Source organism: Anas platyrhynchos, chromosome 5 (genome assembly GCF_047663525.1).
Source record: "Anas platyrhynchos isolate ZD024472 breed Pekin duck chromosome 5, IASCAAS_PekinDuck_T2T, whole genome shotgun sequence".
In the NCBI taxonomy this organism is placed as follows: domain Eukaryota; kingdom Metazoa; phylum Chordata; class Aves; order Anseriformes; family Anatidae; genus Anas; species Anas platyrhynchos.
The window spans coordinates 58,430,379-58,443,350 of record NC_092591.1 but is presented as its reverse complement, the minus strand read 5'-3'; the positions used below and the strand labels follow the sequence as shown (position 1 = coordinate 58,443,350).

The 12,972-nt window shown below is 40.1% G+C and overlaps 1 long non-coding RNA gene across 3 annotated transcripts in view; it reads left to right on the top strand.

Annotated features, from left to right (window-relative positions):
• LOC106017858 (uncharacterized) overlaps nt 1-12,972 on the top strand; it is a 194,268-nt gene that overhangs the window by 151,710 nt on the left and 29,586 nt on the right. The gene's annotated exons all lie outside the window — the stretch shown is intronic.

Sequence of the window (12,972 nt, the reverse complement as noted above, 5' to 3'; positions counted from 1 at the left end):
GTCAAAAACTGCTTTCCCACTTTTTCACAGCATCAACTCCAGAGACTGTATTTAAGCCCTCTCACAGATCATCTAAATTTATATGATTAACAGAACCTTTTTTTTTCCTTGTTCACTGCATCACTGTATATGCCAGTCCACAAACTAGCATCGACACTGGTTTACATAGTCTGTCCTTGCTTACACCAATGAACACCCTGTGATGAGGTCCTGTAAAGCTCTAAAAAATTCCCACCAGAGAAGAGACTTCATCTTCCGCTACCTCACACCATGGCTGATCATATCTGCCCATGTAAGTGTGAATGTTACCATTTGTACTCAGTATCCTGGGCTGCAGAACTTGCAGGATGAGCTAGTCTTTGTCCCAGCAAGAAATTAGCTTGCCAGTGTTGGCTTGCTAATCGGATTTGCTAGGCTTGCACTAGTGGTAGACATTAGTGTCTTCCCACTGCTCTGAGGACTCATCCTTCAAATTTGCATCACCTCTGTGACAGAGGAAGGATTGCCCTTAGGAAATGGCAACGCTTGACATTTGCATTTGCACCAGGGTGGACATTCATTGGGGCTGGATGTGAGCTCCTTACTGCTTGAGAAGAAGTTTGAAACATCTCTGCAGTCGCAAATAAGTGACAGTAGACTCCATTTTTCCATCTCTGTTCCAAAGCCTAGGGAAAGAAGTTATTTTCACATACATATTTCATGGAATTTGCGACAGCTACCTGACAATTGACATAAGAGCTTTTAGATGAGCTAAACCAGCAGAACAAGAGATGCCTGCTAGACCTGCTTGATGTTTTCTTAATGATAACAGAGGAGACTTGGCATATTAGTGTTTCCTCGAAGACTATCCAAATATCCACTGATTTAAAAGATCAAAGAAAACAGCAATGCTTTCAGTTACAATGGGCATGATACCTGGGTGTACATTCTTGCATAACTATTGACAGCTTGCCTGGGTTTCTGGCACTGCATGGCGTTTGTGCACCAGACAAGAGGCTGGTTGCTTGACTCTGGAGGTCATTAAGGCTGAAAGGTCTTAAGGGTACTTGGAAGAAGGCAACTCTAGATCCCAGTGAAGTAGCCTCAATTGCTGTCTGTTAAACCAGTTACCAACAGCTGTACAAAAGCCATTTTTTAAATTAGGAAGTTTTGTTTCTCTAGGGAAAAAGAGAAAACTGTAATGAAGACAAGGCACTTTGTGATGGTCATGTAGGCTGTGTGAGGCCCAAGCTGACCCAGCTGCAGACTGTCACAGTCTTGCTCAGATTTTGCCTCCCATTAGCTAACTGTGACTGCAAACATGCTGTCTCCTAGCAAAGAGGTGCCTTGATTCTCTTGTGAAGGAGAGGAATAGCAAGAGTTTGTCAGCAATAAGTAGGCAACACCGAGAAGCCCACCCAACTCCTGACAAAGGTGCTTGGGTAGAGCCCAGAGGTGCAGCTGCCTCTTAAAATGTGTTATTCAAATACTGAGCTCTTCAGTGTAAATGCACCTTATTTTTTGCCTTCAGAAGAGAAAAAGTGCTGACCACGCATAAGAAAACCAATCTTGTAGCTAACAGATATGTGATAATGTATGAAAGGATATTTATTCAGCTGAGTCACTTGTAGCCAGATATAAGTGACAGTTGTAGCAAGTAATAAGCTGTCATGTAGTGTTCCTTAAATGCGTGGATTTTCTGAAACCCCGCTCAAGGGGTCAATAGCAGAGCAGATGAAATTGTCTGCTGTATCACAGAGACCTGGAGAGTCATCTCTCCATTTCCTTTATTTCTTATTCCCCTGAAATGGTAAACTTCTTTGAGAAATTCCTCCCAGAACAAATAAGCTTTCACTAGAAGTTGGGGAAAAGAACTGACTGTTTTGTTTGAGAAATATATATATATTTTTAATTCCACCTTTTTGTTACTGTTTCACATTGTTCCTTGAGAAACTAATCTGTTTATTATTACTACTATTTGTTAGCCAGTGCTATTTTGTTATTTTGGTTTTTACTCTAGGGCTGGCACACTCGCTAACGTATAGTTTAGTCACAAGAAAGACCAGTCAAATCAGACTGCTGGAATCTATGCCGCGCACATTTCTTGTGTGCCCTCATCTTGAGTCTTGTATTTGATGATTATTTTGTTTTAAATGGATAGAACTAGAAAAGGACGGGGAAGAATAAAAAGGAGACAGTGAATAATCTAGATCCTTTAGAGGATTCACTAAGGGGGAAAAGACAGAGATGTGCATGATAGTGAGTGTCATGGAGAAAGTAATTAAGGAGTGACTAATGCATTGTTTCTGATGATACGAGACCTAAGGGGCATATGCCTTCCAATGGCATGACCACACAGGGAATTTAAAGCATAGCTTTGTCATGCAGGGCATAATTATTTTGTGGAGCTCATTCCTCAGGATGGTACAAGTTCAAAAGAATAAGAGATGTCACTGCCGAGAGGTCCACGGAGGACTATTAGCATCATGGTACTTTGGCAAGCTCTAGTTCAGAAAGTCCTGTGAGCAGCTGAATGCTGGAAGCTGAGAGGGTGTACTGAGGGATTTCTGATTTGAACTGGTTCTTATTCTCATCCTCTAAGAATCTCCTGCTATTAGCCCAAAGGCAGGATACTGGGCCAAGATGGATTTTGGCCTGACTTACAGGGACATGTTCATGTACATAGCTAGCTCTCCAAAAGAGCAACACAGTGGAGGAGGCATATGAACATAGAGTATGCTCACTAATTCAGAGACATGGCCTGATGATCTATTTTAACAGGCAGATAACATGAAGCTAAATCCACTGCAACTTTGTCCAGTTCAGCTCACCCCAGTAAAGCCAGTTTACACCAGCCTTATGGTATAAAGATTGTGGTGCATTGCAGGGGAAGTGTTTTACACAACATGCTCATAATCCTGATCTCCTGACCGTCCAAGCTGTGGTACTTTGGGGGACCATTGTAGCATCCTCCCTACATATACAACCAGTCTTTCTCCCAGAGGAAACAGGGTGTGAAGTGGCACTGAATGAACAATAAGCTCAGAAATACCCCAGAAACACCAGGCCTCTGAAGGACTGACTCCTGTGTTAGGCAGAAGACCATGTTTCTCATCCGTTCCTCACTATGAAAGGGAATACAGCTGCCTGCAGTGGCTCCATCTACAGACACAGACTTTCTCAGCAGAAAGTGTTTTCTGCTGGGATACGTAACAGCATGGCGTAAACTCAACTCTTGCTCACAATTTAAATTCAACAGACACAGCTAACAGGTCTGAAACAGGCAAGTATCAGGCGCAGGAAAGTTCTGAAATTCTTTTGCTTTGGCAACAATTGATGGGTAACATTTGGTTTGTCTTTTTCTTTGTGTTTGTCATTTTGTCATTTAGTTCGTCTTTGTGAACTAGTTTTTGCTAAATCTATTGGCCTTTTAAAAATACATAAAGGTATATATCAAATTGGTAAATTCCCTTAGAAATGACTTATCAACAGCTCAGGTTATTATCTCTCTATACATTTTATCTCTATATAAAGTCATGTCATATTTATATTTCATATCTCGCATTTAAGTATAGTCTGAAATTGCTGAGTTACAGGAAATTATATGAAACTGGCTTTGAGTACTATGAAAAAAAAAAACTATATAATGTTCTTCTTCAGATATGCTCCTACTAGAAATGTCAGTTAGAATGTGATTGCAACAATTTCACTTTGAAATCACCTAAATGCATATAAAAATCAAGACAACAACCTCTGCAATAAGTTTCACCTTGCACAGAAAAAAACGACCTGACACCCACTAAAATTACAGAAAGAGCATGACTTTAATATTAGATTTCTGTAATCAAAATTGTCAGAGCCCTATTGTACATCAACATAATAATAATGTCTGAGATTCCTACCCAGAAAGCACAGTTTCTCTCAAACCTTCTGTTCATTCATTTAAAAGTGGTGTCAATATGTAATAGATGTCACTACTATATATGCATCTCTCATCCTATATTAGCACTTTTTATTACTGAATTTACTTTTGGAAGGGCTTTCCAACAAACAGATATTTAACGAATGTACAATACACTTGTAATGATACAGGTCACTTATTTATTTAACTGTTGAAATCCTCTTTTAGCTCTCTGTATCTATTTCTATATGTACAAATTATGAGACCTTGAATAATGAACGTGTTATTTAAATTGTGCTGTGACACTACATAATGCTGAGAAGTCATTTTCTACAGTTCACTATTCTCATAGTCAATGGTGCTTGACTTGATTACCAGTGCCTTATAGCCAGAGTAGATATGGGCAATGTTTTAAATTTGTTAAAAATTGGTTAGATAAAATTGTCTTGAATGAAATAGAGTAGGTTGGAGAGCCTATTCCTTCTGATAGTTTCCTAGATGAGTCTTAATTGCAATGCATAAAATATCCATGATAGATTACGTTTTCATATAAAAAATACACTATAAGAGCAAAGGAACAGCTGAATGTTCTACCTGGACTCTGCACAGCAGTAGTGGAGAAGCCTATCCCTGTCCGATCATGTTCCTAAATCACAATTCAGGACAACTCTGATTAGGGCAATGTTGTGCCAGTGCTTATGCTTTCATGGGTAATGAAAAGGTGAGCAAAGAGAGAAGTTCTTAGTATCCACTAGCTCCTCATTGGTCAGCGTAAAAGGCAGGTGTAATGATTAGCATTACTGCCATCAGCTACCTGCCTTCTACTGAGAGAAAGTAGGGGGCATTGTGCCCAATACCGGTCTGCACCACCGGCTGCTCTGCCTGAGCAGCTTCACTGCACTAGGATCTAGCGAGTGCCCTCATCTTGGCTCAATTATCCCAGCAAAATTGCTTTTACCCTCCAGTATTGATTTGCTCAGTGATGTTAGTTTGGCTTGCCCAGCAAAGCCACTATTTGTACATGTATTATCATAAGAAGTGTTTTGCTAGAGTAGCATTTGTGTATTCCTGTATAACAAAGCACTGTGATGTTAACTTACAATACCTGGGAGCCTGGAAAGCACAGATTTTGACAGATGAAAAGTAAAATGACTTTCTGTGCACAGCAAAGCTACTGAAGCCTGGTTTGCTAGAGGTTGTGTGTTCTTTGTCAGGTATGGCTGATGGGTATGACATATGATCTTAGCTAGCACACTGCTCCCAGACAGAATGTGTACTGTGTCTCTGAGTTGTCTGCCTTTCCCCAGTGGAGCTCACTAAATTGGGTTACTCTCCTCTACTAAAAACTGTAGGAATTTAGTAGTTTCAAAGTTCATACATCTTTCGATATAGTTGAAAGGCAGATCTGAAACACAGCTTTGTTTCAGACCAAGGCAGGATCAAGCTAAAGTGTCACTGAAATCTGTTAATCTTTGGAGAATGCTTAAATTTCAGTGAATTTTCTGGGAAGTAATACAAAATTTCTGTTGGAAACATATGACCAGGCAGGTTACCTGTCTTCAGCCTGCATACATATTTCTCAGGACTGAATAAAATGCTATGAGTTGGAGTTAGCTGTACCCATGTCACAACTCTTTTGCTTGCTTTCACATCTCCTTCCTTTTCATGCATGTGGAAGAAATACTGCATTTGGTAGAACTGGTTTTGGTACTTTCCCCCCTTGCCACACGTACAGACACACACAGAGGGTTTATTTTACTCTCTCCTCTTGCTTGAACTAGAGATAATCTACACATCCTTTTCCCCACGCCTTTTCCATCAATTTAAATATCTAATGAAATATTAACAAAATGAAAAGAAGGAATATTTATTCCGAGATCCTGGAATTCTTGTGAGAAGGATTCAAGCAGTTTATGATCAAATAGTATTTTTTAATTTGTCTTGATTCATGTGAAAGTAATTTAAATCCACATTAGTATTCTGTGAACTGATCATTAACACTTTTCAACTGATTTAGTAAACATATATTGCTTCCAAAATAAATAGAAACAGGAAAGGAGTACAGTTAATGTAGCTGAGGCATGAAAACATACACATTAACATGCAAGGCAAAACTCCAGTGTTGAAATGGGGCAGCACATCAAAGTTATTTTTCTAACCATGTTTATGCATCTTCAGAGAAAGCTTAAACACAATAGACTGAACACCCTAAAACCCATTTTTAATAATGCTGCTTCATACTTCCTTCCAAAATGGTGTACCAGCTGTAATAAGTGAGTTGACACAGCTCCTCGGAATATTTGATATTCAGGAAGAGGTGGCAGGGAGAAGCTAAAGTGCACATCGTCCAAGGGACTTGACTCTGTGACTCCCAGTGAGACATTTCCACAGCCCTGCGTGGCCCACAGGGCTTCTCTAGGGGCAGAGTCTGTCTGTGAAACCAAGGCCAGCTCTGATCTGAAAGCCATAAAACCACAATAACACATTGCTGTGTCCAAATCAGTAAGCTCCCTAAAAGCTTGAGCCCGTCAATACTGAAATAATATAGCTCTGTCATGTTCAGATCAGTGCTGGCACATGTCCTGCCAGTGTGACAAGCAGGTGGAGGGGCTCGGATCTACCTGTCCGTGCACGGCCTCTGCTGCCAAATGAACAAAACCCCAGCAGGCTGAGTGTGGAGCAGTGTTTAAGCGAGCTAATAGGTACGATCTGTAGTATTTAGGCTGTTTACCTGACAATAGAGATCTTGTCCTGAAGGCAGAGATAGAGACATCTTTCTTCAAAAACGAACCAAGGAGAAATCCTTCTAAAATGTGGCAAGGGCATTGTCTTGCTTCTGATTAGAGTCTATTGGGGTACGGGGAAAGAAACTTTTTAGTTTAAGCCTTTCTACGTACATGAAATGAAAACGGTTGTTTGGGCTAAAGAGACAGAGCAAGGGCAGACCACCTTGTTTCCTCTCATGGCTCAGATCCTTTCCTTGGGAGAGAAAAACCCAGTCATTTATTCCTCTTTTGTGACCTGCTGTTGTGTTTCACTTTAAATAGAAGTAAGGTCCCCTGGAACTGGCCTTTTTCCTCGGAAGTTGGTGTACTACCTGCTGAGCTGTTGGGCAAAAGGCTGAGGTTTCCCTCACCCAATGCAAAATTTTACTTGGGTTGATTTTGTGAGAGAAGAATGTTTATTGCTAGGGAGGAATATGTTAAGCATTATCTTGTACAACTTAGGCAGCTTCTCTCTAGGAAAACTCCATAGTAATTCCTCTGCAAAAGCTGTGGGTGCTTTTGGTGCCATGTAGCTCTCTGACAACAACTCACTTTGTGTGCAATGACCATGCAGAAGGGAGAAGGAGATCATACTTGTGTTTATATGGCTTCTGCAGCACGCCCTTCTTTGTCTTGGGTTTCATCTAGACTTTAAAAGTACTGAGAAGATTTGGATTAAACCTTACGCCTCATGCTGGGAGAATGGTTTATCTTAGGATCTGCTTCTGTTTAGACTCTATCACTGTTATATCTTATAAAAGGTCTTTTAGAAATAGGGTAAATATCTGCAATGCCCCACTTTGCTCTGTGTTCTCCATCAAATATCTCAGGGTTGATCTTGCCACAGTAAGGTGTGTTCTAAATTTTTTCTTTCTACTCTGGCACATCATCAGTAATGGAGTATTCCTTCCCTGGAGAAACCCAGAACCTTTTTTTTAATTTATTTTTATTATTATTATTAATTCTGGTTCCATGTTAAAGGAAAGATTTTTGCAAATACTGCAAACACAATTGCTGACTGGCAGCTATGTCTCAGCTGCACATATGGAAAGATGGAAATTTTTTGTGAAGAGGCATAAAGTGCTTCTTGAAGCAGAGATGTGAATTCACATCAAATGGAATGTGCACAGGGGGTCCTTTTTTTCGCATTACATTATAGAAAATGGTTCGTTGTAGATTATCATTAATAGTAATGATCTGGACCACACTCACGTGTATTCAATTCTAATTAGAAATGCCCCAAGCTACCAGAAATGATGCACCCAAGCCAGTTTCCTTAGGACTACAGTCATCTTCTACATAAATACACCTTTAACCAACAGCATTTAAAAAGAGCAATGATGACATCAAGAGGACAGATAGTTTAATCATAGGTACTCCAGGTATTCTCAGCAAATTTCCTGGGGATATATCCCTTACCTACTTTTTCTGTTTAAAGTCTGTTCCTATTAAATCAGTTATTGACAGCCTGCTGAGTTCCTTTAATTCTTAGTTTTTATGAAACTGACCTTGTGAAGTTGAATGTTTCACCCCCAGTGCAAAAATTATATGTACAAGGTAAACTTTTATTAATTTTGTCATTTCTGTGTGCACTATCATTATATGTTATCACTGAATCCAACTGAAAAGTGAAGCAGTCTTTTAAGCTATTGGTAAACTTCAGGTTAATAGCTGTCTGGCTTGCTTCGCCTGCAAGTGCTCCTACTGTGGAACCTCTCCCTATATGTAGGTTTTTATCTAATCTGTCTTAGTAACCTTCCATACTCTGGTTTGGCAGTTAGTTTTGTTTTTGATTTTGTTCACAACTGCAGAATATTGGCCAGGTGCACCATATGTAGAAGTCACTACATAGAAAAGCCTCTGAATTCCCCAGAAATACGTAAGGACGGCTGTCTATTTTATTGACAAATTTGGAAGAGGCACATTACCAATGTTAGTCTATTAAATACAGGTCCACAATCAGAATTTAATTGAAGCATGTTACCTATAATAGGTTCAGATATTTGTGTTCTTCAGCATTTTATGAATTCAGAAACAGATGGGCTATGACCAGGAAGCAGTGGAGAACAGACTGGCGTAAAGCAGGTTGGCTCTCTGACAAGTGCAGGTACAGCTGTGGTATGTATTTTATTCAGCATGCCCACCTACTGTATCAGCAGCCTGCCCTACCAGCAATTCAACTACAACTGACTTAATGAAGAGTAGAAGTAAGCATGAATCCAGACTTTCCATGGATCATAATATTTGAGAACCCAGAAGAATCAACATGATGGAAATCATGCCAAGTAATTTTTTTCTCCATCTTTACATGCAAGAGATAACAAAAGTGTTGGCATTTTGAGGGGGAGGAACACAAAATCTAATCAAATTATAGGATATTAAAGTACTTCTCTTTTGGACGTTGTTAATTGCTTTGTTTTACACAGAGGAAAGAAACCTTAGCATGTAGTAGTTTATAGCTTAAATCACCATAAGTGTGCCAAGGAATGTGATGAAATGCTGGCTAAGACTGCTTCTGTTAGTAAAAGAAGAGAGATTATATGGATGATAGGAGCTGGTTTTTGAAGGTTTCATGCAAAAGGTCTGCAAAGAGCATTTTTGCTCCTATCTGTACCACTGTAATCCTTGCATATTTGCAAGTCTCATGGGGAAAATTTCTGTGGCTAAAGAGACATTGGAAAAGAACCCTTGATCTGAACATGCCTTAACTGGAAATGTTGTATTTGCTATTTTTTGCATAGATATTTCGGGAAGGAGGTGTCTCTCTTTGTCTTTTGGCACTCCTTGTACATCTGGTTGAATAACCTTGTGTTTAGGTATATTATATTTTCTATCTCTATTCCTATATAACATCATGTATTGTAACCTGCAGTAACCTACAGTAACCCACAAAGTGAATTTGGATAAACAACAACCCATAATTATTTTATATGGTAATTGTCTGACTTGAAATATTGGGGTAATTATCAAGTTCAATTCCTATGATCCCTGCAATTTCTATGAAACCTGGAGATGTCAGTACTTGAGTTCTGGCATATCTCTTAAAGAAAAATTATACCACCTAAATCTAAGGTCATAATTAAAGATGTAACAAAGCTAAGTGAAAAATTGCTGTATGTTTCAAATGAAAAGCAGAATAATCTCCATAATTAGAGACGGTGCAAAATAAAATTAACTGGCCGCCAATTCTACCCTTCAGGAGATACGTACTGCAATCTGCAGGTGGACAAGACTCTTGTTGGTGAAGCTGGACAAACGCAAATGGGAAAGCTGGGTTGTGGGCCTGGAAAAGAAATTAAAGTTCCATTTGCTTTGGAAGGCCAAAGGCTTTAAAACGCAACTAAATAGTTTTTAAAGAGATCTGATGAGCGGAAAAATATGCAACCTAATTACTATGTATCTGTGTACCTACGTAAGCATCCATGCAGCTATATTGTAAGCATGTATGTGGACTGGTGCTTACATTTGAAAACAAAATTCTGAAAGGTTCATACGATTTTAATGACCCTTCGAGGGCCTTATTTTAAGGCTCATTAATTTGCTGTTGTTCAGACGCTGTAACAGTGGAAGACATCTGGGTTCAAATGACAAAAACAGGACTGGGAGTGCCACTTCAGGACAGTAAAGCAAAGAGCTGCTGTCCAGGAATTGAGTTTCACAGAGTGCTTGTGCTAGCTGAGCTGTACGTGCCATGTATCTTGCTTATATCTTGGACTCTTAAAGATTCTCTTTTCTCCGTTCTCTTGTCCAAGCTTCACATTTAACCTTTGAGGCAGTTCTGAATGTATCCCTTCGTAAATCATAGTCCAGTAGCACTAACCTCAGGCAGCTCTTTAGTGTTTTTGACTCCCTTCTCACACTGTTCCTCCTCAGGCTTCTGCTGGTCATTCTCATTTCTCTCCTGATGATTTTGTCACTTCTCTTCAATGTAAAACTCAGGGGATCTATGAGACTGTGCACTGTGACTATGTTTGTGATGTTGGGGCCTCTGCCTGATGCTACACTTCGCTTCATTTACCTTTCTCATTTCATTGCTTTCCCCATGTTGCAGCAGTGCTGCCCGCCCTCCCCTCCCCCTTACTACTGTGGGACTGACATACTGTCCATCAGACCCTGTCCCCTCCAGCCTCCACCAAAATATGCTACCTTTCATGTTGGTGACTCCCTGCAATACACTACATCTTCTGTGTCCTCTAGAATTTTTTTCCATTTAGTTTTAAATGTCCCCTAGCTGTTCCTATGCTGAAAAACACCTCTGGACCTAGTGATCCTTCACAAGCTTTTTAAAACCGTTCTCTGGTATTTCTTCTGTCAGCATTTTTACAGCATTTCAAGACTAGTTGGTGTCACAAAGCGGAAGAATATTTCACAGTGAGAGTAAAATATTACAGTCAGTTCCATACAGGCTTAGTTCTGAAAAGTCACTTAAGCAAAGTGTGATGTCGGATGAAGGGATTAAGTGATGGTTCTTTGAGATTTGTCCAGACACAAATGTACCTAAGCTGTAGCTCAAACTTTTTTTCAGATAACAGGGAAAAAAAAAAGGTATGGCAAATAAAAATAAAAATAAAAAAAGGCATAGACTTTTCATCTCCTAAAGTACAGAAATGGTTCGATAGAAGACCTGCTAGAAATTATCCCAATTATCCCATTCTGCAGCATCAGTATCTTCGCTGCTGAGGTAGCTGGGCTCAGCAGGGGTGCCCTGGGCACTGGCATCCAGTTGTGTTGGCAAAATATCCTCTTGCGAATAGAAACACTGGAATGTGATCTCCTGGATGTAGTGAGCTCCCGTGAATGCTGGATGAACCTCAGAGTAGCTTCAGCCTTGTCTCTTCTGAACCGGGGTGCCAGGCAGTCCCACAGCTGGTCATACCTAATGTCTGTGGTAGAAAACCTAGGAGAAGTCAGAACTGATCCTGAAAAGAGTTTAGTAAAATGATTCAGGAAATCTGCTTGATTAGAGGGGCTCTAAGCATAAGGATAGCATGATGTGAGTCCTACATTATTTTCATAACTGCAACAGCAGACACAGCTCAGCCTTCAGATCTCCACAGGTGTTTGCAGGGAAAGCAGGTGGTGAGCTGAGAAATTTGGCTGAGGAAAGCACTCAGGTACTGTAGTGAAGAGCACAAACAAGATCTTAGATAAAGAGATGTTCCTCGGCTTCAGAGTAGCGTAGACCAGGAGTAATTGTTAGGCTCAGAGTTCCCTTTGCTGGTTGTGATATGAGTGTGATACTGGTGTACTGGAAGAAGGCTGGAAGGTGTGTGCTCTCTATGCCAGGTGCACCAAATCCTGGCTACATTTGCCCAGAAGCTTTAGTGAGAGCTGGGAAAATTCAGGGAGGAGGTGCTGTAACAGAAGTTAGTCTCTTTAATTTCCCCACCCAAATATAAAGCTTCATACTTTCTTTAAAATAAAGTTGAAAGGAGACAAAGGACTTAAGCTTTTAAGCCAGGGACAGTGAGCCGCTCGATCTTTTCAGGTGCGTGCAATCACAAGGCAGAGGAGCAGAGAAGACAAAAGAGAAACTATAATGGGAGATCGTGTTTTTCATATGTAAGGAGTAAGGGAGATGAGTTAAAATTTAATGGAGAAGGGCTTTCACAAGGCATTGCGGCTATAGTGACAAAAGCAGAAAGCATTTTAGATGCTGTCATGGGGGTAAACTGAAGGAGAGGGAGACGTAAGAAAGTAGATGATGAGAAAATTGGAACAGCAATATTATTTCCTTGTCCTCCTTTTGGTTTTGTGTTTTCACTGAATGAGCTGTGAATAGGTCAAAAACAAGAGGCAGAGCAAATTCTGTAGGACTCAAAGTGCTCTGTACCGTCTCTGCCAGACAGTGTATATCCCTGCTGGAAAGGATGTTGGAGAAATAGCATCCTTTTCTGATAGTGACTCAGACCTGAAAGTGAGAATAATAGCTCTGACTCAATCACAGGCTGTTGTGAAGGGAGATTAATGCCAGGAGACATGGCCAATTCTCTTTCTCTGTGTCAATCTACTTTCAGAATACAGCACATGCCAGTTATTTCTCTTGGACAGGAAAAGGAGAGAGCTGAGATGAGGCAGAGATAAAATCTGGAGTGTAATTAAACAGGCATTTTTCATATCTTTATCTTTCTGTTCTTTCTGTTCCCTCTTATGCTTCTGTGTGTTGATCTCTCTAAAGCTATTGCAAGTGGGGTGGATGCTGAAGGAATAGCATCTGGTTTTGATGCCAAATAAGTACTCCATGTTTTATCTGATACATGACAAGACACTTATAGACATTTTTATTGTGCATCCGATTTCATAAGGCATTTATTAGTAGTCCATCAT